The 27,415-nt window shown below is 41.9% G+C and overlaps 1 protein-coding gene across 2 annotated transcripts in view; it reads left to right on the top strand.

The window, feature by feature from the left end:
- Window positions 1-27,415, top strand: part of ODF2L (outer dense fiber of sperm tails 2 like) — a 2,421,058-nt gene that overhangs the window by 1,571,067 nt on the left and 822,576 nt on the right. The gene's annotated exons all lie outside the window — the stretch shown is intronic.

Below are 27,415 nucleotides of genomic sequence, written 5' to 3'. Positions count from 1 at the left end.
TTGTCAGCCACCATAATTAGACTCACGGCCTTACTAGGTGTAAGCAATTCTGATTCTTTATCACAACTAAAAAAAATAATTTCCTTAGTTATACCAGTTTGCTCGACCACTATTTCTGATATGTCTGCAGGGAATTTTTAAAGTATGCCAACTCATTATACTCTCAGGAATTATGTTCCCAATTACCTCTTTCTTCCATATCATACCTCCAACATTTGCTGTCTACATGAGGAAAAATTCTTTGGAGTCTACTTAAACACTTCCAAGCAAAAATTCTAAATCTTCTAGATGTATATTTGGGAGGCACACATATATCCCCCATTGTTTCTTTGTGAATTGCTATCCAGTCTCTCCTCTCAATCCCTTCTACCCTCCTCTGATTAATTTTTATAGTTGTCATGCAATATTTTGTATGCTGTACTAACTATTCCTTTTTTAACAGCAGCTTCTGTTCTAGATTCTACTAAAACGTCTACCACTGTTGGTCTTTTGCTTAGGGTTCCTCCTGTTTCCCTATACTTTGATATCAATCCATGATAGGGAAGGCAGTCTCTAACCTGCAGTCCAAAGAAATTCTTGGCCTCTTCCCATTCTATTACCTTTCACTCTCTGTTTCTTTGTTCCCAATACCTTGCTTCTTTTGCCAGTTTTCTCCAGCAAATTTCAGCCCCCTCTTACCAATTGTTTGTATCCCTAATTGCAGTCATCCCTATCAGCAGAATCTCCTTTCTCCATTCCTTTGTTGGCTTAGTTGTTAAAATACTTTTTCCTACTTTATGAATATAATATTCTGTATGGTTATTGTTACCCCCTGTATGGATCTGCATCCAAAATCCCAGTCTCTCCTTGTTTCTTGAGCTTTCCCCATGTTTCATCATTACCATCCCTTTCCACTTGGAATTGTGGTTTCTGCTTGTGCTATGTATAGGAGCCTTAACTGTGTAGCTCTAAAATACCCCTTCAAATGGAATAATACCAAACCACCTTTATCGCTCATCTGGTCAGGATAAAACAGACAAACCATTTGTGGGTTCTGTTCCAGCAGCTTTATTATGTACAGACACATCAGAAATGAGGCTTAGTAACTTTAACTTATAAACTAACTATCACACATACATGTTCTCACTCTGGCTGCACTCTCAAAATGGCACTGAAGCTAGCACTTCCTTGCTATTTATATTGACATGCTGTGTTTGGAAATTCTTCTTAAAGGTACAACACACACACTTTTCTACATCCTCCCTCTTTGAGAAATGAGTTCTGCATTATTGACAACATTGATTGTCATGCAGCTGATGCCAAATAATTATTTGACATGCAATTATACAGAACTAAATACATATAGACAATTATGTCCAGGTTGCTGTGTATTTCACAATAGGTTAGAAATACGACCAAATCATGTGACGTAGAAATTAGAATTAGGTCTAGCAACTGGCCCAGTCTCTGCTGTATGTTCAACTTTGGGGGACATCAGGAACATCATCAGGAACAGAAGTAGGAGTTACGGCAAGGTCTGCAGTGGGAACATTATCTGAATTGCTCTGAGATCTAGAGTCTGTATCACAGGAGCAATGCTGCAATAGCGATTCTGATACAGGAAGAAGATGTCTGCGATTTCTCCTGTACTCCACACCCTCAGATTTCATGAAGTAAGATCTTGACTCGGCACATATACTTGTTACTTGACCAATCTGGTCAAAACCTTTCGCCGTTTGTATCCTCACTGTCTCTCCTCCTTTCAATAGATTAAGAAATTTGCTCGATTTATCATAGATGGACTTCTGGAAAGAATGCTTTCTGAATAGTTGGGCTTTGATTGCTCTGCTGTTTTTAGCTTTAGACCTCAACCAACTGGAACTGATAGGCAAGGTTGTTCTGGTCTGCCTAGATAGAAGTCTCTGAGCAGGTGAGCAAGTTATATTGTCACAGGGTATGTTTCTGAGATTGAGTAAATTCAAAAAGACATCGGTATTATCATGCTTTGACTTCTCTAGTAATTGCTTTGCACTCTGTACTGCACGTTCAGCTAGTCCATTTGACTCTGGGTGCAGTAAACTCTTGATTAACCGGCACCCACGGGGGATTGTTAGGTGCTGGATAACTGTAGTTTCTGGTTGCTTGAGAGTTACTATTAAAAATAGGCCTGACTAATACTGTACCCTGTACTATTTATTTAGTTTGATTTGTTCGTAGGTTGGCGAGAGAGGGAATGTATTCCTATCTTCCTTTTCAACTCTAAAAACATAAGTAATGTTTCTGCAAGGGGGAACAGAAAGTGCAACACATGAAAATTGTACTGTATTTCTTTGATTTTTTTTTTTTATGTTGCTTGAGAGCTCTGGTTGCATGAGTTCTGGTTAACTGTATTCTGGACTACTAGTAACATGTAGAAAGTCCCACTTTTTTGCAAATTTCTGAAACAACTGACTGGTAAATTGGGTACCGTTGTCAGAGATAAGCTTCTGTGAACTTCCGTGGATTGAGAAATGAAGTTTCAACTTGGTGATAACAGCACTGGATGTTAGGTTAGGTAGTAAATTGATCTCAAACCAGTTGGAATAAGAGTCTACCAAAACTAAGTAATGCTGATTGTTCCACTCAAATATATCATTGGCTACTGTTCACCAAAATAGCTCAGGAACTTGACTTAGCTGAAAAGGTTCTTTTTGCAAATGCAGTTTAGTACTATATGCATGCTGAACAAGAAGAAAGTACTTTATCAATGTCTTAGTCCTCTCACCCTTCTTTTGGTAGATTCAGAACCTGGATGACCACAGTGCAAAATCTGGATATATTCATGTTGTAAGGAAGCAGGATGAACAGAGTTAGGACCTTTGAAAATAATGCAATCTTCCATCAACATCTCATCTTTGTAAGGAAAATAAGTTTGCACTTCAGGCGCTACACTAGATTGCTTTGACAGCCATCCAGTATTAATGAAGTGGTTGAGCTTTTGCAAAACTGCATCAGTCTTTGTATGATCTCTCAGCTCATCAAGTCTTGTGGTAGAAAAATTATGCACTTCCATAGCATCCAAAGTTCTCTTTGTTAAGCTGTTCTGTTGTATTTCTGGACAATCTGGATAAGGTATCAGCCAGGTAAAGAAGTTTGCCTTTTGGATAGACCCTTTTGAAGTTGTTCTTTTGCTATTTGAGTATCATTCTTTGTAATTTTGCTGGAGCTGAATGCATAGGCTTCTTTAAAATAGTAGCTAGAGATTGATGAAGAGTTTCAATTTGAATATCTCAACCATAAATATAATCATAAAACTCTGAACATATAAATAGTATTGTCAAAAGTTCTTTCTCAATTTGAGCATATTGCATTTCAGTTTGGTTAAGAGTTCTAGATGCATAGGCTACTGGTCTGCTCTCCTGAAGAATAAATGCACCAATACCAAATTTTGAAGCATCACAGGAAAGAGTTACTGGTTTATTGACATCATAGTATCTTAATGTAGGTGGGGTGGCAATTTTCTGCTTAAGATCTTCAAGTGCTCTCTAGTGCTGTTCCAACCAAGACAATATAACATTTTTGCATGTCAGCTCTCTCAAAGGTGCTGTCATCTCACTGAAGTGTGGTATAAACTTGCCTAAATAGTTGACCATACCAAGAAAATGTTGTAGAACCTGAACATTATCCAGTGCTTGGTGTTTCAAGAATGGCTGCTTGCTTGGACGAGTCTGGTCTCAAGCCAGTGCTAGTAAGTAAATGACCTACTTATGTAACTTCTGGTAGTCTGAATTTGCACTTTAGAGAATTGAGCTTCAGGTTCACTTCATGTGCTCTGTCTAGAATTTTCCTAAGATTTCTCTCATGCTCTGCTTCACCCTTGCCTCCTACCAATAAATCATCTACTATTATGGCACAAGGATAACCTGAAAATATTTGCTGCATTGCACGCTGAAAGACTTCACTTGCAGAATTTATTCCAAATGGCATCCTGTGGAATCTTTATCTTCCAAATGGGGTACTAAATGTAGTCAGTAGTGAAGATTTGTGATCAAGCATCACTTGCCAAAATTAACTTTTTGCATTCAAGACAGAAAAAACAGTGCCATTTGTTATTAGGGCTGCAACTTCCTCAACTGTACGCATAGGATGATGCAGTCTCTTTAATGCTTTGTTCAAATCTCTTGGGTCAATGAATGTTCTCATTTTGTTTGAGCCTTTTTTGTGAGTTGCTACCATGGATGGCACCCATTCAGTAGATTCTGTAACTGGACCAATTATACCTTGCTGCACCATTTTATCCAGCTGAGCTTTGACTTTATTCTGCATAGCTATCAGAACTTTTCTTGCTGGTCTGATCACTGAACTGACCTCTGGGTCTAACTTCATAGAATACAACTGGAACTTTGCCTAACTTGTCATCAAAAACATCAGCATAGTCCGAAAAAATAACATCAGTGAAACTGAAACTGGGATATGTACTTATATGATGAGCTTCTTTGGTAAAGGAAAGCAGATTCATTTTCAAACTGTCTCTGAGACCCAATAATGACTGCACAGGTTTTCTGACTACATAAAATAGTAAGCTGTAACCTTTCCTAACCAGATAAGATGAGAGCACTACTGAGCCTTCGGTTTGAATTTCTTCACCTCCATAAGCAACACGTTTCGTACAACTGGCCACATTAAGTTGTTGACCAGTTCTCACTTTAGCAAATGTGTCTGCTGACCTAAAATTACACTTTGAACCAGTGTCTACTTTGAGCTCGGTGGATTTACCATTGATCTGGACAGTACAAAACACTTCATTCTTTGCCAGTAAATCCACTGTATCACTCTTTTCACCAATTACTGATGCACCATCTACATAGAAAGTAGGGTTGCAGCTGTCTATATGATCAACTTGCTTTTTTAAGTGACCCTTCTTTATAACTGTGTGAGGTTTACTTGGTTTGCAAAACATTTGAAAATGGTTCCATTTTTTACATTTATGGCATTCCTAACCAAATGCTACACATTTTTCTCTTTTAGACTCATGACTGGCAGCACAATTGTGACAGTTAACAATAAAGCTTGATTTGGGTTTTGCTAACACAACCTTGTACTGCACTGAGCATGCCCTTTTTCCTGATCTAGTCTTGAACTTGTTGGAAGACTACGGGTTTTACCTGCCACACCCACAGGAGTTACAGCTGCCATATATTCAGGCCTGCTTCTGCTAGCTACGTGTTGCTTACTGTCTACATTTGCTCTGGGGCCTGCTGAAACTATGCTTTTATCACTTGCAAGAAAGGCAAACCAAGGCAGGCAGATGAAGACTGGTTAAACACAAGCCAAACAATCCAAATAGAAGAATAACCAGTCAGCACGGCTGAATCCAATAAAGTTGCAGTTCCAAAGTTTAATAGACCAGCATAAAAAATGGTAAACAAAACAGCATAAAAATGCTAAAAACATCCAAGAGAAAGACAAGTGCTTTCACACCTATTCAGGTGCTTCTTCAGATCTAATAGAACAGATATAAAATGCTGCTTAAATACACACAGTTTCAGGTCTACCTCTTAAGGTCACAAGACTTGAGTAGTGGTCTTAAAGGAACATAGTCATTTAGACCTACCCCTCTGTCACCTTGTAATTCTAAAATCCATTTAGTTTCAATGCATTCTGTTTTAATACTGACATCACAACCTCTAATGCTAACATTAAAAAGTTGTAGCACAATAAACTTAAACTTATGGGTACTTTCAGCAGCTAAAATATGTTCTGATAGTACATTCATTTTATCTTTTCTAGAGACATCATAGATTTGTTCACATACACGGTCTTTTAAAGCGCTATTAGTTTTACCGACATAAAAACTTTTGCAAACAGTGCAGCTAGTTAAATAAACAAGATTGCAACTCTTACAATTTGCAAAGAAATTGAATTTTTAAACCTGCTTAGTCTCAGGACGCTCAAATCTATCAGTAATTTCAATAAACTGACACATATTACAATGTCTACAAGGGTGAGTTCATATTCTATCAGTAATGCTTGGTTTCTTTTGAACACATTTGTAGCACATTTTTCTCAGACGTCTTGTTCTTAAAACAAAATTTAGAACCTCACCTAAAATATTTTTTTCTATCATCATATGTAAAGACATACGTGTTTTTTAAAAAAATTCACAGAGCTAACATCCTTTCAGAAGGTAATGCTTATTGTCAGAGTGTCTCCTTGTGACACCCTTGAACTCTTGGCCTCTGTGTCTTGATGAGAGAAATAAAGTTTGGCCTGGGCTTTGCTATTAGATAGAACCCCTTGTCATGTTGCATCTAATTCATGCTGTTGGTAGCCTCTATTACTAGAGGTCAGTAATATAAGCTGCAAAAGTTTCTCCTGGCTTTTGATATCTTTTGTAAAAAAAATGCTTTTCTAATGTAACATTTGTCTGGGGTTGCACATTTCTCTGAATTTGCATTTCAATCATTCGGTATTCCCTTGATTCAGCCTGTGCAGCAATATGACAGTTTTCCCCTTCTTCATATACTGCTGGTGTATACACAAATGAATGCTCTCTTTCAAAGGCCTCTGACCCAGCTAGGTTTAGCAAAATGAATGCCCTAGTGCCTGCATCTTTGTCAGAATAAGTTGCTTGTATAAAAATATCTTACTCCTGCTCAAATATTCTCCAATTCTCTGTAATTTTCTGATCAAATACAAGTGGACCTGGTCTGTGAAATGCCTGTGGCATATTAACACATACCAGTGAAGGCTTTTGCAAGTATGCACGAATGCACACACATGTACAAAAATTTATGCCAGTACTTGTAACTACGCCCAATAGCACGACAAGCCTCTGAATAGCTGAACTTTGCGAAAAAGTTTCCTGGGCACAATAATACTCTTGAAATCACTGTATTATAGGAAATGACCTCTTACCAGTGTAAAAAAAACATTTCAAAATAACTTCACTGTGCGAATAATCTGGGCAGGAGAAGCTCAGAGTAAGAAACATTTCAAAGGAACTGCACTTTGTGAATAAACAGTACACAGCACACTGAAATTTTCCCAAAATGGCTGTACTTTGCCACATAATGCAGTACAGTGTAAGAAACACTCTGTAATGGTGGCACTTTGCGAATAGACACACCCAGCACAAGAAACTTTTTGAAATGACTGTATTTTGACTGCACATCACAAAATAGCTGCACTTTTCACACAGTAAACTCTTTGGCATAAATGCACAGCAATAAACATACACTGTAAGCACTTTTACACACTCTAAGATACTTTGAATAACTCTAGTTATGCCCTGAATAGCTTTAATCATTACAAATAATAGTTTATGCCAAAACACAGTAATTTGCCAAAAAGCATGTATTCGCCTTGCGATATTTATGCTTAATGTGCCCTTTTTCATAGGTTCATAGGTTCATACTAGGCTATCTGCCCTAGGGCATTTATAAGCCTAGCCAGAGTGTGTGTGGCTTTCATCACCCCTTAGGATGAGAATACTATACCCATTAGTTTGCTGTGCCTCTGTCCAGCAGTGATACAGAGATGATTCCCGGGGTAAACCTACGATCTCCCATCCACTCGTCAAGATTTCTCTTGAACAGAGTCAGTGAGGGGCTCTGCCTCACATGGACTGGGATTCTGTTCCATAGTGTAGGGAGTCTCTGGGTGATGAATCTGTCCCTCCAGCATGTCCTATTTATATCCGTGTTGAGGTTTAAGTCTCTTGCTTTGCCCTTTATTATATTCGTTTTGCTCATTTAATCTCATGTTAAGTTGTCAATCTCGCCTTCATTCTTGCTGGATGGGTTCGGAGCCGATCCTCGGCTCTGACTCGGCACTTGCTTAGCTTGAGAACTCCTTTTACCAGCTCGAGGCAGCCCTATATCCCATGATGCAAGGCGAGACTACCCCAGATCTCGTTTGCCGCTTTGCGAAGAGGTCTCTTTTTTTGCCAGCTCAGGTGAGTTTGAATTTTCAAACAACTTAGTCAGGGTTTTTCTCTCCCTTTCTCTATTAAATAGTCAGATAGTGTGTAGTTTTTCTACAGCCCACCCTATTTCCCCTTTATTTAAACTTTCTAGTTAAATTGCTAAGTTTATAATTTCAGTTAGGCCTAGGCCTCTTTCTCTTAATCCCTATCTGTGTGTGTGTTTTTGGGATTAATAGTGTGACTGTTTAGTGTGTGTGTGTGTGTTTTCTACTTAGACTATGTCTAGGGAAGGAAAGGTCTCAGGCTTCAAGAAGTGTGACTCGTGCTGTCAGAAAATGTCTCTGACAGACGGTCACACTTCTTGTGTTTACTGCCTGGGGCCTTTACACCTGCAGGACTCCCTGTGCCATATGTCATTCCTTTAGCCAGAGAGTCCTGCAGGAGAGGAGGAACAAGTTAATCCTCCGTGGCTTATTAAAGCCAGAAGGTTCATCCACTAAGACTGGGTCGAGTAAACCTTCAAAGCCACCTAAGGTTCAGGCTACAGTTGTCAAGCCTTCCCCGGTGGCTCCGACTGGAGCCGATCTTTCTACCTCCGATGTGGTAGTGTCGGTTCCTACTGGCTCCGACACCCAATCTACATTTGCCTTGTCGGCTCCGGCTGGAGCCGACGTGTTATCCAGTATCAGAGCTGAGAAGCCTTCGGCTCCATCTGGAACCCAGAGGACGTCGGCTCCGATGGCTTCGTCCAAGAAGAGATCTCGGTCCCCTTCTTTGGAGTCGATCCACTCGGCTCCAAGGTCTCCTCTTTTGTCGGAACGGAGTAATCGGAGCCGAACTTCGAGATCTTCCAGGCTGTCTGACCACGATTTAGAGAGGGTGGTAAGCAGGCTGTTGAAGTCACAGGCACTAGCCCAAATGCTCCATAGCCCGTCTCAGCAGACTTTGGCTATTGCTCTTCCCCTTGAACTTCCTCCTCTGACTCTCCTCCAGAGTTCGGAGCCGGAGCTTCTCGGAACAGCGACCGTGTCGGCGCCGGAGCCGATACATCCCCTTTCGGCTCTGTCGTCTTCGGCTCCGATCTCCTCCATGAGACCTTCCTTGGAGGGATCCGGTCGTCGAGTTTCCCTTGTCGGCTCCGAGGGGGCTAGTGGCATCGGACCCTTGTCCGACCCCGCTCTCCCTCTCGGGGCTTCGGCTTTGGTAAGTTCGGCACAGACATCGGCCTCGGAGCCTTTTCTCTCAGTGGAGCCGGGAATTCCTATTTCTTCAGAACGGGAATATTCTGGTCTCCCTGGGAGAGGAGCCTTTGAGGTGATGAGGAGTGTCCTGGCACCTGAGCCAGGTCAACGGTCCATTCCTTTAGCTCCTCCCTCTTCGGTGCCTGTTGATGTCTCTTGCCAGCCTCTTGCTCTCAGGCCCAGGGATCCATCGCCCCAGGTTTCCCCATTGGGAATAACTTCCTCTTCCGAGGTTTCTCCTGATCCCGCAGGGGAACCCCCTCGGAAGAGGACGTGTAAGAGGAAACACACAGACTCCTGAGTCTACAACATCTGATACCGACTTAGATGAGTCGGAGGGTTCCCACGGTCCCCTCTGAGGATGTCTCCTTTTCAGACATCCTTGAACTCCTCAAACAGAGGGGGAACTGGCCTTCCATTGACCCCTCCGAGGATGAGTCGGTATACCTGGAGGCTTTTGGATCCCGACCCTCCACCTCTTGGGTGTCTCCGCCTTTCGACCCACTTATGCAGGTAGTGGCTCGGAAGGCGTGGGCAGCTCCAGATTCTGTGGAACCTGTCCCCAGGAGACCATCCAAATTTATTACGGCCCCTTCAAACAAGCAGTTTCTTTCTAAGGGCGTCTCTGTGGATGCTATGGTGGTGGCGGCGGCCGCCAAGAAGGAACTTGCGGATCCTTCAGTGCCTGTCCATCCTCCTAACAAAGATTCTAGGACCATGGATAGGTATGGCAAGCGGATGTTATCTTCAGCGACCTTTGCTATGCGTTCACTGAACTACCTTTGTCATTTCACCAGACTCCAAAGAGATATTCTCAAGGAACTAGGTGAAGTGGTTCAGGATCCTTCAGCTGCTGGGGCTCAAGACAAGATTGCCTCACAGCTAGCAATCCTAAATTCTTTAACCAACTCCTCCATGCGGCTCATATCCTATGCAGCCGATGGAGTGAGCAGAGCCGCAGGCACAGGAGTGGCTCTTAGACGTCAAGCCTGGATGCGGCTTTGTAATTTCACGGACCCCTTTAAGGCGTCCTTCACCAATACCCCCTTTGACGGTTCGGCTTTGTTCGGACCTCAGGTGAAGGAAACCTTGACCAGGTGTGAGCAAGACGGCAAAACTCTTTCTGCCATAGGAGTCCATTTTTCCACCCCTTCTAGACCCTATCCCAAGGGTCAGAAAGGAGGAAAGATGTGGTTCCGTAAAGCCCAAGGAGCAGCGCCGGACACGCGTGGTCAGTTTACCCCCAGAGGCAGAGGGGGTAACAATAATAGACGCCCTAGAGGCAGGGGGGGTCCTCAGAATCAGGGCAACAGGGAGTCTCTTCCTGAGAAGCCTTTTCAGCATCCCTGAGGTGTTGCCCGACTGTCCACCCTTGTAGGCAGTCGGGGGAAGGATATCGCTGTACCCAGTAGCCTGGCGTTCCCTTTCACAAGATATGTGGGTACAGTCGATCATATCCGAGGGTTACAAAATCCCCTTCGAAAGTGTACCTCACCAATCCCTTCCAGACATCTCACCCGGTCAAAGGGATTTGGCAAAACAGGAGGTTTCAAAGCTCCTAGAAAAAAGAGCCGTCCAGACTGTTCCAGCAGACCAAGTAGGATCCGGCCTACTGAGATTCTTTTGGTCCCCAAAAGGACGGGAGATTGGAGACCTATTTTAGACCTGAGCAATCTAAACAGATTTGTCAAGAAGGCAAGATTCCGGATGGTCACGCTTCAGTCCATTCTGCCCTTTCTGGGCAAGGACAACTGGATGTGCTCGATAGACCTTCAGGACGCGTACTATCACATAAAGATACACAGGCGCTCCAGGAGGTTTCTCCGCTTTCGGCTATGGACCAGTCATTATCAATTCAGAGCCGTGGTCTTTGGCCTCACTTCAGCCCCCAGAGTGTTTACCAAATGCATGGCAGTGGTCACAGCTCATCTGAGATGTCAAGGATTCCAGGTGTTTCCTTATTTAGACGACTGGCTCCTCTCCGCCACCACCAAGCATCAGCTTCTTCAGAGCAGAGATTACACTCTGCAGCTTTGCAAAAGGTTGGGAATATCGGTGAATTTCGAAAAGTCTTCTCTGCTGCCTTGCCAATCTATCACCTTTATAGGCGCAGAATTAAACACCGTCAGTATGTTAGCCAGACTAACAGATCAGAGAATTCTGGACATCCAAAAATACGTTCGGATTTTATTGCAGAGCAGCAAAGTCAAAGCCAGATTGGTTCTGAAGGTTCTAGGTCTTATGGCTGCGGCCATTGTACTTCTACCATTAGCTCGCTTCCACATGCGTCTTCTGCAGTGGATGTTATTCACTCAGTGGTCGTTCCAGAACCTTCCCATGAGGCACGAAATCTTGGTTACACAATCGTGCAGGACTCATCTAACCTGGTGGATATCTTCCCTCTACTTCATCAGGGCCGACCATTTGTTCCCCCTCCTCCGGTTGCCACAGTCACTACGGATGCCTCTCTGATCGGGTGGGGGCATTATCAGGGCAGGATGGTCCACGGGACTTGGCAACCCATCGAATACCATCTGCACATAAATGTCCTGGAGATGAGAGCGGTGCTTTTAACGTTGCAAGCCCTCAACGACTTTCTTCCCGCGGGGACTATTGCAGTTCAAACGGACAACATGTCTGTGGTCTGGTACATCAACAAGCAAGGCGGGACCAGGTCCTATCCTTTGTGTCGAGAAGCTCTCAGACTTTGGCAATGGGCAATCTCCTCTCATCGGTTTCTGATAGCAATGCACATCCCCGGCAGGTCCAACCTCTTAGCGGACATACTGAGCAGAGCCATTCTCATGCCTCACGAGTGGTCTCTCAATCAATCGATAGTGGATGAGATATTTCTGAAGTGGGGCACCCCTTGTTGCGACCTTTTTGCTACACCCCTAAACAACAAATGCCCGGACTTCTTCACCCTCTTTCCCCTACCAGGCCAACCCCTGAGAGACTCTCTAACCCAGGATTGGCCCCGGGGACTTCTATACACCTTTCCTCCTTTCCCATTAATTCCACAGGTCATTCAGAAAGCTACCGTTTTGAGAGCCAAGTTGATTCTCATTGCCCCTACTGGCCTCGACAAATTTGGTTTCCGACCCTGCATCGTCACCTCCTGGTGCAGCCTTGGCATCTGGACCCAGTTCCAGATCTATTGATCCACCAATCGGGTCTACAGAACCGGGCCATTCGTTCTCTCAACCTCACTGCTTGGTTGCTCCACTTCCTTCCCTAGCCAGGCTTCCTATGATCTCTGATCCTGTCAGAGATATCTTAATAGCTTCTTTGAAGTCGTCCACCAGAACGGTTTATGCTAGCAAGTGGCGACGTTTTTCCCTTTGGGCAAACTCCAGGCACATTGATCCCTTTACTGCACCTGTGCATTCTGTTTTAGATTTTCTGGCTGAAGTTTTTCAGTCAGGATCTTCTTCATCAACAGTCAAAGTTCAACTGGCGGCTATTTCCAAATATCATGTTGGCTTGCAAGATCATAACATTATGTCACATAGACTATGCAAAGCTTTTCTGAGAGGAGTTTTTCTCCTAAAGCCTCCAATAAAACATCCTCCTCCACAATGGGATCTGAATTTGATGTTGGCATCCTTGATTTTACCCCCCTTCGAACCGTCTGCTTCATGCTCCTTGAAGTTATTGACCTGGAAAACTATATTCTTACTGGCTGTCACTTCAGCAAGGAGGGTATCCGAGATTCAAGCTCTCTGCATCCGTTCCCCTTACTTGGTTTTTCACAAGGACAGGGTATCCTTGAGAACAAATCCATCCTTTCTTCCCAAAGTTGTTTCTCAAACTAATATTAATCAATCCATCGATCTACCAGTTTTTTCCCAAATTATTCTGACAGAGCTGAACAAAAGCTTCATTTTTTGGATGTCCATCGTCAGCTCAGGTATTATTTGCATAGAACTAAACAATTCAGGAAATCAGATCAATTATTTGTCTCCTATGCAGAAAACAGGAAAGGTCTCCCAGTATCAAAAGTGACCTTATCCAGATGGTTATCTTCCACCATTTCTTACGTGTATTCGCTCAGAGGCAAGCAACTACCCTCAAAACCGAAGGCACACTCAACCAGGAGCCTATCCACTTCTACAGCCTTTCAGGATAGGCTACCCATTGATACCATTTGTGCAGCAGCTACTTGGGCCACTCCTCATACCTTTGTCTCTCATTACAAATTAGATTTGGCCTCCAGGGACAGAGCCAGTTTTGGTCCCACAGTTCTCAGGAGTCTGTTCCATTGAGCCACCCGGGATACAGGTGCTAGGGACGCGGTCCCATCCAGCAAGAATGAAGGCGAGATTGACAACTTAACATTTAGAAGTTATGTACCTACCATAACGTTCCACGTTAGTTGTCTTCTCGCCTTCTTTCTTGCCCCTCCCTCCTTCCCCTGGCTTGGACAGATCTTGAAGAGTTTCTCTTTATCAGATTCACTCTCCTTAGTTCTTTAGAGAGTCTATCTTAAGAACTTTTGCCTAGTTCTTCTAGGCTAGTTTTGCTCTTCCTTTGGGATTAGTATTATTGGCAGGGTTATTTAGCTACCAAATGAGATCTGAGGTAGTCTCGCCTTGCATCATGGGATATAGGGTTGCCTCGAGCTGGTAAAAGGAGTTCTCAAGCTAAGCAAGTGCCGAGTCGGAGCCGAAGATCGGCTCCGAACCCATCCAGCAAGAAAGAAGGCGAGAGAAGACAACTAACATGGAACGTTATGGTAGGTACATAACTTCTAATTCATGCCCATTATACTTTTCTCGTTTTACTCTAAACATGTTTGTTTTGCAATTCTGAGGTAATTTCAAACCCCTTATGTGCTTCAGTGATGATCGTTTTATGAAATATTTTAAATTTGAATATTTTGTTTAATTAATAAAGTTTTTGTGCCTTTTGTTTGTTTGCTTAATAAATGTTTCCATGCTATTAGTTTGCTTAATAATGCATTCTGTGTCCTTGTAATGCTCCATTTTATCTTTTTAATAAAGTAAATCATTTGTGCAAGTTTTCATTACTTTAGTTCATTTCTGGACCATTTTTGCACTCTCTTCACTTAGTTTACCTACATTGTTAACTCTGCACTTTGTAGCTCTGAAAAGCAGTCTCTGGAATCCCGATTCTGACTCCATGTCCCCTGTCTGGTCAGGATAAAACAGACGAACATTTGTTGGTTTTCTTCAAGCAGCTTTATTATGTACAAACACATCAGGATTGAGGCTTAGTAACTTTAACTTAGATAAATTTATAAACAAGTTAACTATCACACTCTTATATGTTCACACTCTGGCTGCACTCTCAAAATGGCACTGAAGCTAGCATGTGCTTGCTATTTATATGCACATGCTATCCTTGGAAATGCTTCTTAAAGGTACAACACACACACTATTCTACAACTTTGATGTCCTTCCATTTCACTGATTCAGTATTACAACACGAGGAATCTCCTGCCAAGGGCTGCCCAACATCCAGCCATTACCAAAGCCTTTAGTGTGCCATAAGGTATGCCGTACATCACACATATGCTTCTCATTTAACATAGGGCATAAAGTGATGTCCAGATATACCATCCTCAGAACTTCTTTGCCGCTAGTCTGAACTCCATCTCTGATTGTCTGTCTGTTTGCCTGAGTCATTGCTGGTGTACTTAGCCATTCAGGTAAGTGTCCCATTGGAGTTTTTTGCTCATCTTTTCTTGCTTTTGTTTAGCTGTCAGGTTTCATTTAATCCAGGAAGGGTAACTGCCAGTATGGGAGACATATTTCCCATACAGACCATCACAAGCAGTGCTTGTTTTGTTTAGGGGCTTCTCACTATCATACATCCTGCAATGTTTGTCAGGCCTTTGTGCCAAAGACCTTACACAGTCGTCTTTCATCTCCCGCTATTTATTTAGAAAACCAGTGTCTCAAACTTTTAGTGAAGGACACTGTGGAGGGTGCTTCCCAGCATGAGGGCAAGCCATTGTCTAAGAACAATGCCAATGAAGTTAGATTGGATTCTTTGGCTGTGCCTATCAGACGTCTCTCTTGAGGCTGTTGAAAGCCCGGAGGCTCGCTCAGTTCTTGGTTTGGATTCCTCTGCTGTGACTGTTTTGGAGGCTGGCATGGATCCGGTTGCTGATACCTGCTCTGAGACCTTGCAGATGTCCATTTCACTGTGTTCAGGGGGAACCACGGCTGATTATCACTGAAAGCCCTAGGGAGGTTCCTCAAATTTTGGTAAGGGAGGAAGTCCCAGCTACAATTATTGAGTGTAGGTCGACGTAGTAGCCTTCTATGTTTCATAAGGTGGATGTCTCCTTAAAAAAGAAGTAAAAGAAAAAAACATGTTTCTTCTGCTCCCAAGGACCCCCAAACTGAATGGCAGAATTTTACACAGGGCCTATTTATTGCCTTTATGGGTTTGAAGCCTCCTCAGGGGGTCTCTGTTCCAGCTCTTCCTTGCTCATCTTCCCCTCTTGAGATCTAGGGATCAGGATTCCTTTGAAGAAGAGGAGGATTCGGATGAGGAATCTTTGGCCTATTCTACCCAAATTCCTTCCCCTCTGGATTACGGTTCTGAGGAAGATGAGTACCCGATCTTGAATCTCCTTTTGAGGAGATTTCTTTTGGGGATACCATTGTTATGATGATGGCGTTCTTTAAATGGGATTGCTCCCAGGGATCTGAAGTGCAGAGGAGATATTTTGAGCTTCTTCAAATGGAGTCTCCGAGACCTTCTGGTATTCCTCCTGTTTTGGCTGATTAACTAGATATTTTTTCTTCTGCTTCTTAGGCTCCAGATTATCAGCCTACTGCTCCTTAGAAACTAGACCAGTTTTATAAAGTGCCTGATGACTGCAAGTTCTTTTACAGGTGTCTATCTGCTGACCCTTCGGTGGTCTGTGTGGCATCTGATAAGCCTTCCAAATTACTGCCCTGGACTAAGCAGCTTCCTTCTGATAAGGACAGCAGGACCATGGAAAGGCTGGGTAAGAAGGTTTGCACTTCAGCCACCCTAGCCTTTCGGGCTGTAAATTGTCATACTCATATGACCAGATATGTTTTGATTGTTCTTTCTCAGGCTTGTCAGGTTATTTCTCACCTTTCTGATTCTGAGTGTAAGACTTCTGCCATGTCTTGTTAGGGGCTTCATCTCAGGTAGATCGCCATTTCATTAAGTGTAATTATGATGCAGCAAATACTACTTCTAGGGCTGCTAAGGGCTGCTGCTTCAGGATCTGTTTTGAAGAGCTATTTCTGGCTATGGCTTCAACCTTGGCCTGATGATATTAAGGCTAAGTTGATGGATATTCCTCTAGGCAAATGTTTGGTGGTGCTGCTGCTGATGATTTGTTCAAGTCCCTGCAGGGGAAAGGTATGGAGTTACAGGATCTGAAACATATTTTTGTTTCAGCAGTGCCTAAGTTCCAAAGGACCTACTCTACTAAACCAGCTTTTGTTAGAAGGCGTTTTCGTCATCCTCCTAAATGTAAAAAAAGTAGGGCTCCTCCAACTAAATCTACTGAGACTACTCCTGCTCAGAAGCTGTCTTTTCCTGACAAACCAGGTGTTGTCCGACTACCAGAGTCTTGCCAGCAACATTTCTCTGTCTTCATCTTTATCTGTCTCTCTCTTCTGTTTGGTTAAGCATAACCCAAGATTCTTGGATTCTTTCAGTCATTTGCTAAGGGTATTTTTTGTTGGCAAATTTCCTCCTCCTTCATGTACATTCCTCTACCACCTCAAGAACAGTTGAGTTTTTCCAGAGGTGCTTCAGGATCTTTTGACTTGGGAAAACTGTTCAACAGGTTCCAGCTATTCATAGAGGAAAGGATTTTATTCTAGAATGCTTTTGGTCCCCAGGAAAGAGGGAACTTGGAGATCCATTCTGGATCTTTTTCACATGAATACTTTTCTGAAGGTTCCTTCTTTTCGAATGCTATTCCTTCAGACTTTGTTCCCTTTGATGCTTCCTCTGGCTTTTCTGGTTTCTCTGGATCTCAAGGGTGCTTAATCCCATATACTTATACATCTCCTTTTCAGGATGTTTTTACATTTCTGTGTTGCTTCCTGGCTTTGCCCTTTGGTCTCTTTGCTGCCCCAAATGTATTCATCAAATGCCTAGTTCCTGTGACTGCTTTTTGCAGGATTCAGGGATCCAAGTATTTCCTTATTTGGATGATCTCCTGTTTCAGGCATCTTCTCCAGAGATCCTGTTGCAAAATCTTCATTGTTCCATTTCCCTTCTACAAAGTCTGGGGTTCAAAATAAACTTCAAAAAGCCCTTTCTGATTCCTTCTCAAGACCATGTTTTCCTGGGGTGCAGGATTCAGACAGTGCCTATGCTGGCATCTCTACCTCCTCCCAAGTTCTTGACTGTCATTTCCTTATTTCAAAATCTTCTTCTTCTCCTGACTTGTGTCTTACCCAGGGAATTATTTAGTGCTCTTGGATTTATGGCATCCACCATCCCTATGCTTCCTCTAGCCAAACACCTCATGAGAAAATTTCAGTGTTTTCTGAAATGAGGTGGCTTCAACATGTGCATCCTCTAGACTTTGTAGATCCTCTTATTCCCTGTCTAAAGAAGGAACTTCACTGGGGGATTCAGCAGTTGTGTTTAGATCCAGGGCTCCCCTTTCATCCCCCACTTCCATCTCAGGAGCTGTGCACACACTGCTCGGATGTGGGTTGGAGAGCAGCTTTTGGCTCCCTAAAGGTGCATGGGGTTTTGGTCTAAGAAGCACATCAATGTCAAAGAGATGAGAGCTCATCTGCTGGCTCTTCAGACTTTTCATCCTCTTTCTCCCTGGGAACTCTCAAGGTGTTTACAGACAACACAATGGTGATGTGGTATGTAAACAAATGGGGGGAGGGGGGTTTGACAACATCTTATCTTCTTTGCCTGTTGGCTTTCCTGGTATGGGATCTTGCTGTACAGTATCAAGTGACTGTTCAGGCAGTTTACATTCCCTTAGGTCAAAACATTGTGGCAGACACACTGAGCAGGTCCTTAACTCAGTCCTACAAATGGATGCTTCACAGAGATGTGTTTCTGGACATTGTCCTCCACTGGGGTACTCCTCAAATAGATCTGTTTGCCTCTCCTCTGAACAGACAACTTTCTATATTTTGTCCCAGAGTCCCAGGTCCTCTGGTGTGGAACGTGGATGCCCCCTCTATTTCTTGGAAGGGGGTGTTTCTTCATACTTTCCATCCCCTTCCCCTCATTCCAAAAGTCCTGTTCAGATTTTCAACTGGATGCCTCCAAAATCTTGTTGGTGACTCCCTTTTGGCAGAGACAGCATTGGTTCCCTCTTCTTCTGCATTTAGCACACAGGGTGGACCTACTCACACAAGACATGGATCTCTCATCCATCCCCACTTGTCCACTCTTCAACTGACTCTATGGGTGATAGGATTTTGATTCCACATAGAGACCTTTTTCCTGAAGGCATGCTTAGGTTCCTACAGGAGGCCAGGAAACCCAATACTAGGAAATCCTACTTATCCAAATGGAAGAAGTTTTCCTTTTGGTGTCTTTCAAGTAACATGGATCCACTTTCTGTGGATGCTCCATTGGTTCTCTCTTATTTATGTGAATTGTTCATTGCTGGGTTGGCTTATTCTTCTGTTAAGGCCTACTTATCAGCTGTCTCTGCTTGTCTGCCTTTATTTCCTTCTTTAACTTCTAGGTGTGAAGCTAAACAATTCCTTAAAGGCACCCTTCATATCAGGCCTCCCAGGAAGCCTGTTCCTCTTCCCTGGGATCTTAATTTTGTTTTGGAGAAATTGACTCTGGCTCCTTTTGAGCCAGCAGCTTCAGCTTCCTTAGAAGACTGTTCTTTTGTTAGCCATTACTTCTGCAGATGGGCATCTCAGCTTCAAGCCCTTATGGCTTGCCCTTCTTTTTTGGTGTTTCATAAGGACAGGGTGTCCTTGCGTATTAATCCTCCTCTTATGCCCAAGGTGATGAATGATTTGTCCCTTAATTAGTCTATTCATTTAGCCACTTTTTTCCCTTCTCCACAATCTTCTAGGGAGATGATGCTACACACACTGGATGTGCATAGACAACTATAATTTTATTTCGATAAGACCAAGACCATTAGGAAATTATCAACTCTTTGTTTACTTTCATCCCAGATGTATGGAACTGACTGTATTCAAGCAGACTGTTTCTTCCTGGCTTTCAAAAGCTATTTCTGTTTTGTTATGTTTTTCAGGGTAAGAACCTTCCTGGACTTCTGTGCATGCTTTTACCAAGCACTACAAGTTGGATTGAATTTCTAGGGCTGGTTTTGCTAGGGCCATCCTTTATGACTTCCTAGAGAGCTCTGCTGGTCCTTCGTCCTCCGAAGTTTCTTCCTGAGCTTTGGCACACACTATCATGGTATGAATATTGCAACAATGAACTGGAAGGACACAGTACAGTTGTGTAAAATTTTACCATAACGGTAGATGTCTTTCTCTTCACTGTTGCAGTATTCACTCCTTCCCTCCTCCCCTGGTCCTTCTCTTCTGGGTGTACTGGTCACCTTTTGGTTTTCCTTGAACTTGTGTTCCTACTGGGACTTATGTCCGGATGTCACCTTTACGCACTACATTACTCAAGGAGCATATGTGTGATGTACAGTGTACCTTAAGGCAACCTGAAGGCTGTGGTATACTTGTCGAACATCAGGCCACCCTTGGCAGTGGATCCCCACTTCAGTGAAGAGAAGAACATCTACCGTTATGGTAATATTTTACACAACTGTATTTTCTGTTGGAAGAATTAGCTTATCCCACTTTACTCTTGCCATCTTCCCCTCCCAGATAAAATCCTTCAGTTCTTTATTAATTGCTTTCCATAACTTCTCTTGATAAAACTTTGCCTGACCTGTGTATAAAACTAAAGGGACTAAAAACATTTTAACTGCTTGTATCTTGCTACCCCATATCCATAAAACAGAGATTCCAATTTCTTAGTTTTTGTATAATCTTTTTTAGTCTCTTCCCACATATCTGTAGCTGCCATGCCAAAACTCTTACTCTTAAGTACTTCATCTTATCATGTCCCCATAAATATGGACATTGCTGAACCCATCAGTGCGTGGATACATAATTTACAGCTATTGCCTTAGTTTTAACTTAATTAATTTTGAATCCCAAAAAGATTTGAAACTGTCTCAAAATGTTCCACAACACTGAAATGTCCTTTTCTGGTTATTATCAGGTATAAAATAATATAATCTGGAAATAGAGTCAGCTTTTCTTCACTGCCATACCAATTAAATCGTTAAATTTCTGAGTCCCTTATTTTCTTTGCCAGTGGTTCTAAGTGTAATGCAGATAACAAAGAGGAAGTAGGACACTCCTTCCTGGTTCTTCTGCTCAAACAGAAATTATCAGAGAGGAACCCACCTACTTTAATGTTCGCCTGTGATCCCTCTTATATGCTCCTAATCAACCTTATAATTTTATCAGAGAAACCAAATGCCTCTATTTCCCCTACTTATAGCTTACCCCATCTCCATACTGATAAATAGAACCATAAATGAAGGTATAATCCCATCCATCTGGAAAATTTCTCACATTATCCCATTACACAAAGGTGGAAGCTCCAATGAAATGTCCAACTTTCGACCCATAGCGCTGCTCTCCCCAATTGCAAAGATAATGGAAAAATGTGTCCACAAACAGCTAATGAACCACCTTCTCCATCACAACCTACTGGCAAACTGTCAACCTGGATTTAGACCTTTTCACAGCACGACATGGTTAACCACCAAATCCTTCTATACATTCTAAAGTCCCACTAACTAAATCCACTATCCATGAACTGGTTCACATCCTACCTAGAAAACAGACAGCAGGCTGTACTCTGGAAAAACACTCTATCTAATCATCTACCTATCTCATTAGGTGTCCCACAAGGCTCCATACTAGGCCCTCTCTTGTTTTCCATTTACATCATTGACCTCCACTCAGCCATTCCACTCTCCACATGTATTCAATACGCAGATGATTCTACTATTGTCTGCTCAGCCTCCTCTCAGGATGAACTTCACTCCCAAACACAAAAATATTTTAATATAGTAGAAAACTGGTTCTCCAACCGCTGCCTCTTACTAAATGCCAAAAAAAACTAAACGTTTACTCTTCACACCTACCCAAAAGACTACCCCTTTACACTTCACCTTCACATCTAATAATGGCACCATTATTTCCCCTGATCTGACCACTAAACTCTTAGGAGTCACAATTGATAATAACCTCAACTTTGATCCACACATAAATACCACAGTAAAACTAGTCAACAGAAAATTAGGATCCCTCTATAGAATAAAACCATATCTAACACCATTAGCTAAATCCACTATAGCTAGAACTCATTTACTCTCAACTCTTCTTTATGCATCTCCCATCTACACTAACCTCTCCAAAAAGAACCTTAACAAACTAGCTATATCCTATAATAACATTGCCAGATTTGCTACTAGCTCCCCTTATAGAACTCATCACTGTCTTAATCTAAAACAACTAGGCTGGCTTGAACTACCAAATCTGATACAATTTCACCAACTCTCATTAACTCACAAGGCCCTTAATCAGCCCAACAATACTCCCATACTCTCTACCTTTATTACACCATACAGTAATCTCAAAAATTTACGATCCTCAAACAAAATGCTTATGAATATTACTAAATCTAAAAACTTAGCAGGTGATTCCTTGTTCTCTAATTCTGTTGGAAAAGTATGGAATCAATTACCGCCTGACCTTACATCTCAGACCTCTCTCCCACTTTTTAAATGACATCTAAAACACTACTTCAATAACCACTGGTTATGCTTCTGTTGTAACCCTAACATTTTCCTGTCTCTGATCTTCTACCTTCTCCAAATACTAAACTTCTTAAATTACTTTAATATCCGTATCTCTCATATAAATTATACAAGTGTACTATGACCTACTAAGACTTGTTCCTAATAAGAGTACCTTATTATTAAAAAAAAATATATATTTTTTATAACAATTTCTTTAGCTTATACTCTTTGTTATAACTACAGCTGTTTAAAACTGTTTTTGATTTGCTGCATAGGACTGTCTTTATGCTATTTTTTGTTACATTGTATGTTATTTTCCTGGAGCTTTTCTCCCCGGGCCTCTACTGAAAATGGACATATATCCAGTTAGTCTAGCCCGGTCAACAAATGTAAAATAAATAAGTAAGTAAACTCCCAGCTTATTCTGTGAAATGCTTTCTCTGCATCAAGACCCACCAATAACAATGATATTTTCTTACATTCTGCTTTCCTCTGGAACATTAATGTTCTGTTAATGTTGTCAAAACCACATTAATTCATATCTATCTATCTATTTTGGCATCATCTTTGTCATTATTTTAGCTAATATAGACATAAACACTTTCTAATCATGGTTTAGGATTGAAATGTGCCTGTATGATGCTGGATTTCTTCCAGGATGATGGTACTTCTCCTCCTCTTAAAATACTATTAAACAAAACCTTCCAGATCTTTATCAAAATTTTCTCTACTAGTTTCTAAACTTCCACAGTAATACCATCTATTCCTGGCTACTTTCCTGTGGATTGGTTATACATCACCATTTTTATCGTATCTCCTCCTATTCTGTTATTAATTGAGCCTCATCTACCGCTAACCTTGGCATATTTAATTCTTCCATAAACATTTCCATTTGTATCTTTTCTTGATTTCCTTATGTCTCTACTTTATACAGACTTTCATAAAGTTTCCAAAATATTTCTAGTATTGCTACAGGATTTCCTGTTATCTTCCTTGTTATAGACTCCCTAAGCTTGGTGACAACCTTTTCCACTTTCTATTACCTGTGAGTTACTGAGCTAAATGTCTTTGTGCTGTGGAGTTATCAAAAAACAGTTGCATAACAGCAATCTTTGTAAACTCATGCATATTATCAAGGTAATCCCTTATTTTCGGTTTAGCATTCTGCAATTGCTCCTCCTCTTGTTCTATGAGATTCCCCTTATTCTGCAGTATTTTAACCTTTGTCAGCCCCTCTAAATAATTCTTGTTACTTCTTAACCATATCTTTGTCTCTTATTTCCACTTTAATTTTATCCCATTCCTTAGCTATATTTTAGGAAGAAAATTCTACCTTCTCTAACTCCTAAATAATTTCCACTACCCAGTCCTTCAATTCCTCTCTTTTCCACAGATAGGTGGGAAAGTGCCATTGTCTCATTTTATTTCATTACATTGCATTTTTATTTTAGTTATTATTGGCTCATGATCTGAAATAGTTATTGGATGCTTATGAAAACTTTCAGTTTAATGCACATGTTCCTGTGAAATATAAGTCATGTTGTTATTCTCACATGAGAGGTCGGATCCATCTCTGCCTTATGCAGAAGCTCCTGGCCTCCAACTAAGCTCTTGGGCATTCTACCCTTCCCAGAATTCACCTCCCCATTACCGCAGATCTCATTTGCCACTTCGCTGGAGACGTGGTCCTTCATTAGCTCTGGGCTTAGTGAAAATTTTGACTTTTTTCTTCATATTTCTTCATAATTTTTTAGATTTCCTAGAAGTTTTAAAACCCTATTTAGCGTAATGCCTGTACAGAGTTCGACTTATACCCTTCCTTGCCTCCTAACGTCCATTTTTTTGTTAATCACTGTGTTTCCCCCTTCTAATCTTCAGTAAAAAAAAAATTGTTTGCTAGTTTAGCATTTTTTTCAGTTTAGAGACCACTGTTTTTATTAGGATTTCTCTACCCTTTGTAGCCTTTCTGGCTTTGGATATAGATATATAGATAGATATGGATATTTATATAACACTTTTCATAGTAAAAGTTTATTGCTGTGATTGTTAAAGTTTGTTGTTGTGATTGTTATTATTATTATTATTATAATTAGGTACTGTTTATTTCAATACCTGTTATTTATATTTATTGATATTGGTGAATATGTCTCAAAAGGACAAGGCAGACAAACCATTAGGGTTTACAAAATGCACTCAATGTGGGAAGAAAATGCCCTTCAGTGACTCTCACACTTTGTGTTTATTGTTTATGGCCATTACAATTGCAGGAGTCCTACAGTATATATATATATATATATATATATATATATATATATATATTTTTTTTTTTTTTTTAATTAATTTATTTATTTAACATTTGTTGACCGGGAAAGTCCGACTAGGTTCCACAGATCCTGTTTTCAGCGGAGGCCTGGGGAGAAATGCCTTCAACCAAAGAGCTGTCTTAGAAAGGCCTAACAAGCTCCTGTTAAAAAGTATGATACAAGGCCCCTTTGGTGAAGCAGTTTCAGGTAGCAAGGAGTCCTCCAAATCTCGTTCTGCTTCATCATCTTCCACTCAGAAGTTGGATAGACTAAAGAAAAGATCTCTGGTGCAGACAGAAACTTTGGAGCTGGCAGAAAAAAATGGCTAAGTTGTCTGCTTCAACGGTTCTGTCGGAGCAGTCATCTCATGGATCCAAGGAAAATTTGGAGTATTCTAAGTTATTGGCTCTGATTTCCTCAGCTTCAATATTTGGGACTACACGCAGCCAAGCGCCTTCTTTAGAAAGAGCATCCTCTTGGTTCCCATCTCCAATCTTTCAGAGTTCGGAGCAGGGAGATCCTGGAGTCTAGGTTGTGGCCTTGTCGGATCAGAGACACAGTCTTTCTTCTGCTCCATCTTTGGCTCTGAGTTCCTCTGCTCTGTCAGAGCAGAAGGAATCTGGGAGCAGTAGCTCTCTGCCCAGACCTGGGGGCAGGGATCTAACCTCTTTTTCTTTGGATCGGACCTTGCCTGTTGAAGCTTTGGTGCAGCTGAGCTCGGCTCCTACCTCTGTGTGTGATCTTCCCTCCTCAGATTGTGGAGGATCCTCAGCTCTAATGTTTTTTTCCTCGGCTCCAAGTAGTTCCTCAGATTGGAGTCAGGGGACATGTGAGGCCATGAGGAGAGCTTTGACTGCTCTCAGTCAAAGGTGCAATCTTCTCAGGATCTTCCTTCCCATCCCCCACTTTTGCCTTCTGCCTCTCATCCACCCTTTCCACAGGGACAGCAGGATCCCAAGCCTCAGTATGTCCCATCTCTTTTGAAACTTCTCCAGATTATCCCACGGAAGACGTACCTTGGAAGAGAACCTGCAAGAGGAAGCATTTAGACTCCACGTAGGAGTCCACCACTACAGATACTGACCTCAATGAGGCTGAATGGTCCCCACGGTCTCATGAGAATGTTTCATTTGAAGACATCCTAGAAATGTTAAAACAGGGAGGTGGCTGAGAGTCCAACACCCCTTTACTGGAGGAGTCAGTATACCTGAAGGCTTTCAGGTCCCACCCTTCCACCTCTTGGCTGTCCCCACCTTCTGATTAACTTATTGATTTAATCTCTCGGAAGGCATGAGATACTCTATACATCATTGATCCTACCCTGAGGAGGTCAAATAAGTACATCACCGCATACCCTGACAAACAATTTCTTACTAAGGGAGTTGTGGTAGATGTCATGGTTGTGGCAGCAGTGACTAAAAAGGAAGTTTCTGAGACTGGTTCCACTATTCATCCTCCTAATAAGAATTGTAGTGTGATGGATAGATATGGGAAGCATGTATTTTCTTTGACGGGCTTTACTTTGCACTCGAACTGTTTGACACATTTTACTAGGCTGCAAAGGGATCTGCTGAAGAAACTATCAGATACCCTACAAGGAACTGTGGCTGATGAGGTTACAGCTAAAGTAGTCTCTCGGCTCACCACCCTAAATTCGGTTAACTCCTCATTGAGACTGATGTCATATGCAGCGGATGGAACAAGTAGAGACGGAGGTTCAAGTATTTCTATTAGGAAGCAGGCCTAGATGTGACTCTGTGATTTTGCAGAGCTTTTGAAGACTTCCTTTGTGAACACTCCCTTTGATGGCTCATCTCCTTTTGTGCCCAAAGTGAAAGAAACACTCAACCAGGTGTGAACAGGAAGGCAAGAACTTGCCTGCCATAGGAGTATGTTTTTCCACTCTGACCAGACCTTATCCCAAAGGTCAAAAAGGTAGTGGAAAAATGTGGTTCCAAAAATGTTAACGGTCTTTCCAGGATATACAAGGTGAAAGTTTCCCCAGAGCCAGAGGATGGAAGAATAATGGAAGATGCTGCCCTCATGGCAGGGGAGGCCTGCAAAATCAGGATCTAGAGATTCCTTCTTTGGCAAGCCTTTTTAGCACTCCTGAAAGGAGGCCTGATTTCTGACCTCTGGAGGCAATTGGAGGTCAGCTGTATCTGCACCCACAGGCCTGGCTACACATTAAAAATGACAAATGGGTGCATCAGATAATATCCAGAGGTTACTTCATCCCCTTCGTCCATCCCCTTCCTCAGAACAAGACAGTCCCAGAAATGCCACCTAGTCAAAGGGATGAAGCAACCAAAGAAATACAACAGTTGCTAGACCAAAGAATCATCCAGAAATCCCCTTAGACCAACAAGGATTTGGAACTTACTTGAGATTCTTTTTGGTACCAAAGAAAACAAGGGACCGGGAGACGTATTCTGGATTTCAGCAATCTAAACAAGTCAGTTAAAAAGAACAAGTTTCAAATGGTCATTTTACAGTTTGTTCTTCCTTTTCTAACAAAAGAAGTTTGGATATTCTCGACAGACCTTCAGGATGCATACTAACATATAAAAATGGACAGACACTCCAGAAGGCATCTGCACTTCCAGGTCAGAGCCAGTCATTACTAGTTTTGAGCTCTGCCTTTTGGTCTCACTACAGCACCCAGAGTGTTCACCAAATGCCTGGCAGTGGTTGTGGCTCACTTGAGACATCAAGGATTCTGGGTGTTTCTAAATCTAGAAAAATGGCTCCTAACCATCATGACCAGGCATCAACTCTTAAGGGCAAGAGAAACTACTATAAATCTTTACTGTCATCTAGAAGTTACCATAAATTTCAAAACATCTGCTCTAGAACCCTGTCATAATCTGATTTTCATAGGAGCACACTTAGATACAAGAAAAATGATAGTGAAACTTCCATCCGACAGAATTACTTCACTGAGAAATCAGGTAAAGGTTCTTATTTGCAAGAAAGAGCATCTGCAAAATTAGTACTACAAGTCTTGGAAACAGTGGCAGGTTTGATGGTACTAGCACCTGCAGCCCACATTCATATGTGAATCCTGAAATGTTTGTTGTCGATCCAGTGGACATGGTCCTTTCTAGAATTACCAATGTATGCAGAAGGGATCTTCATTGGTGGATCCTTTCCAATCAAGTTGGTCAAGGTCATCCAT

This window comes from Protopterus annectens, chromosome 10.part0, assembly GCF_019279795.1.
Source record: "Protopterus annectens isolate FY-2018-M chromosome 10.part0, PAN1.0, whole genome shotgun sequence".
Taxonomy (NCBI): domain Eukaryota; kingdom Metazoa; phylum Chordata; order Ceratodontiformes; family Protopteridae; genus Protopterus; species Protopterus annectens.
The sequence above is the reverse complement of the archived record's forward strand: the minus strand, read 5'-3'. Positions and strand labels throughout refer to the sequence as shown.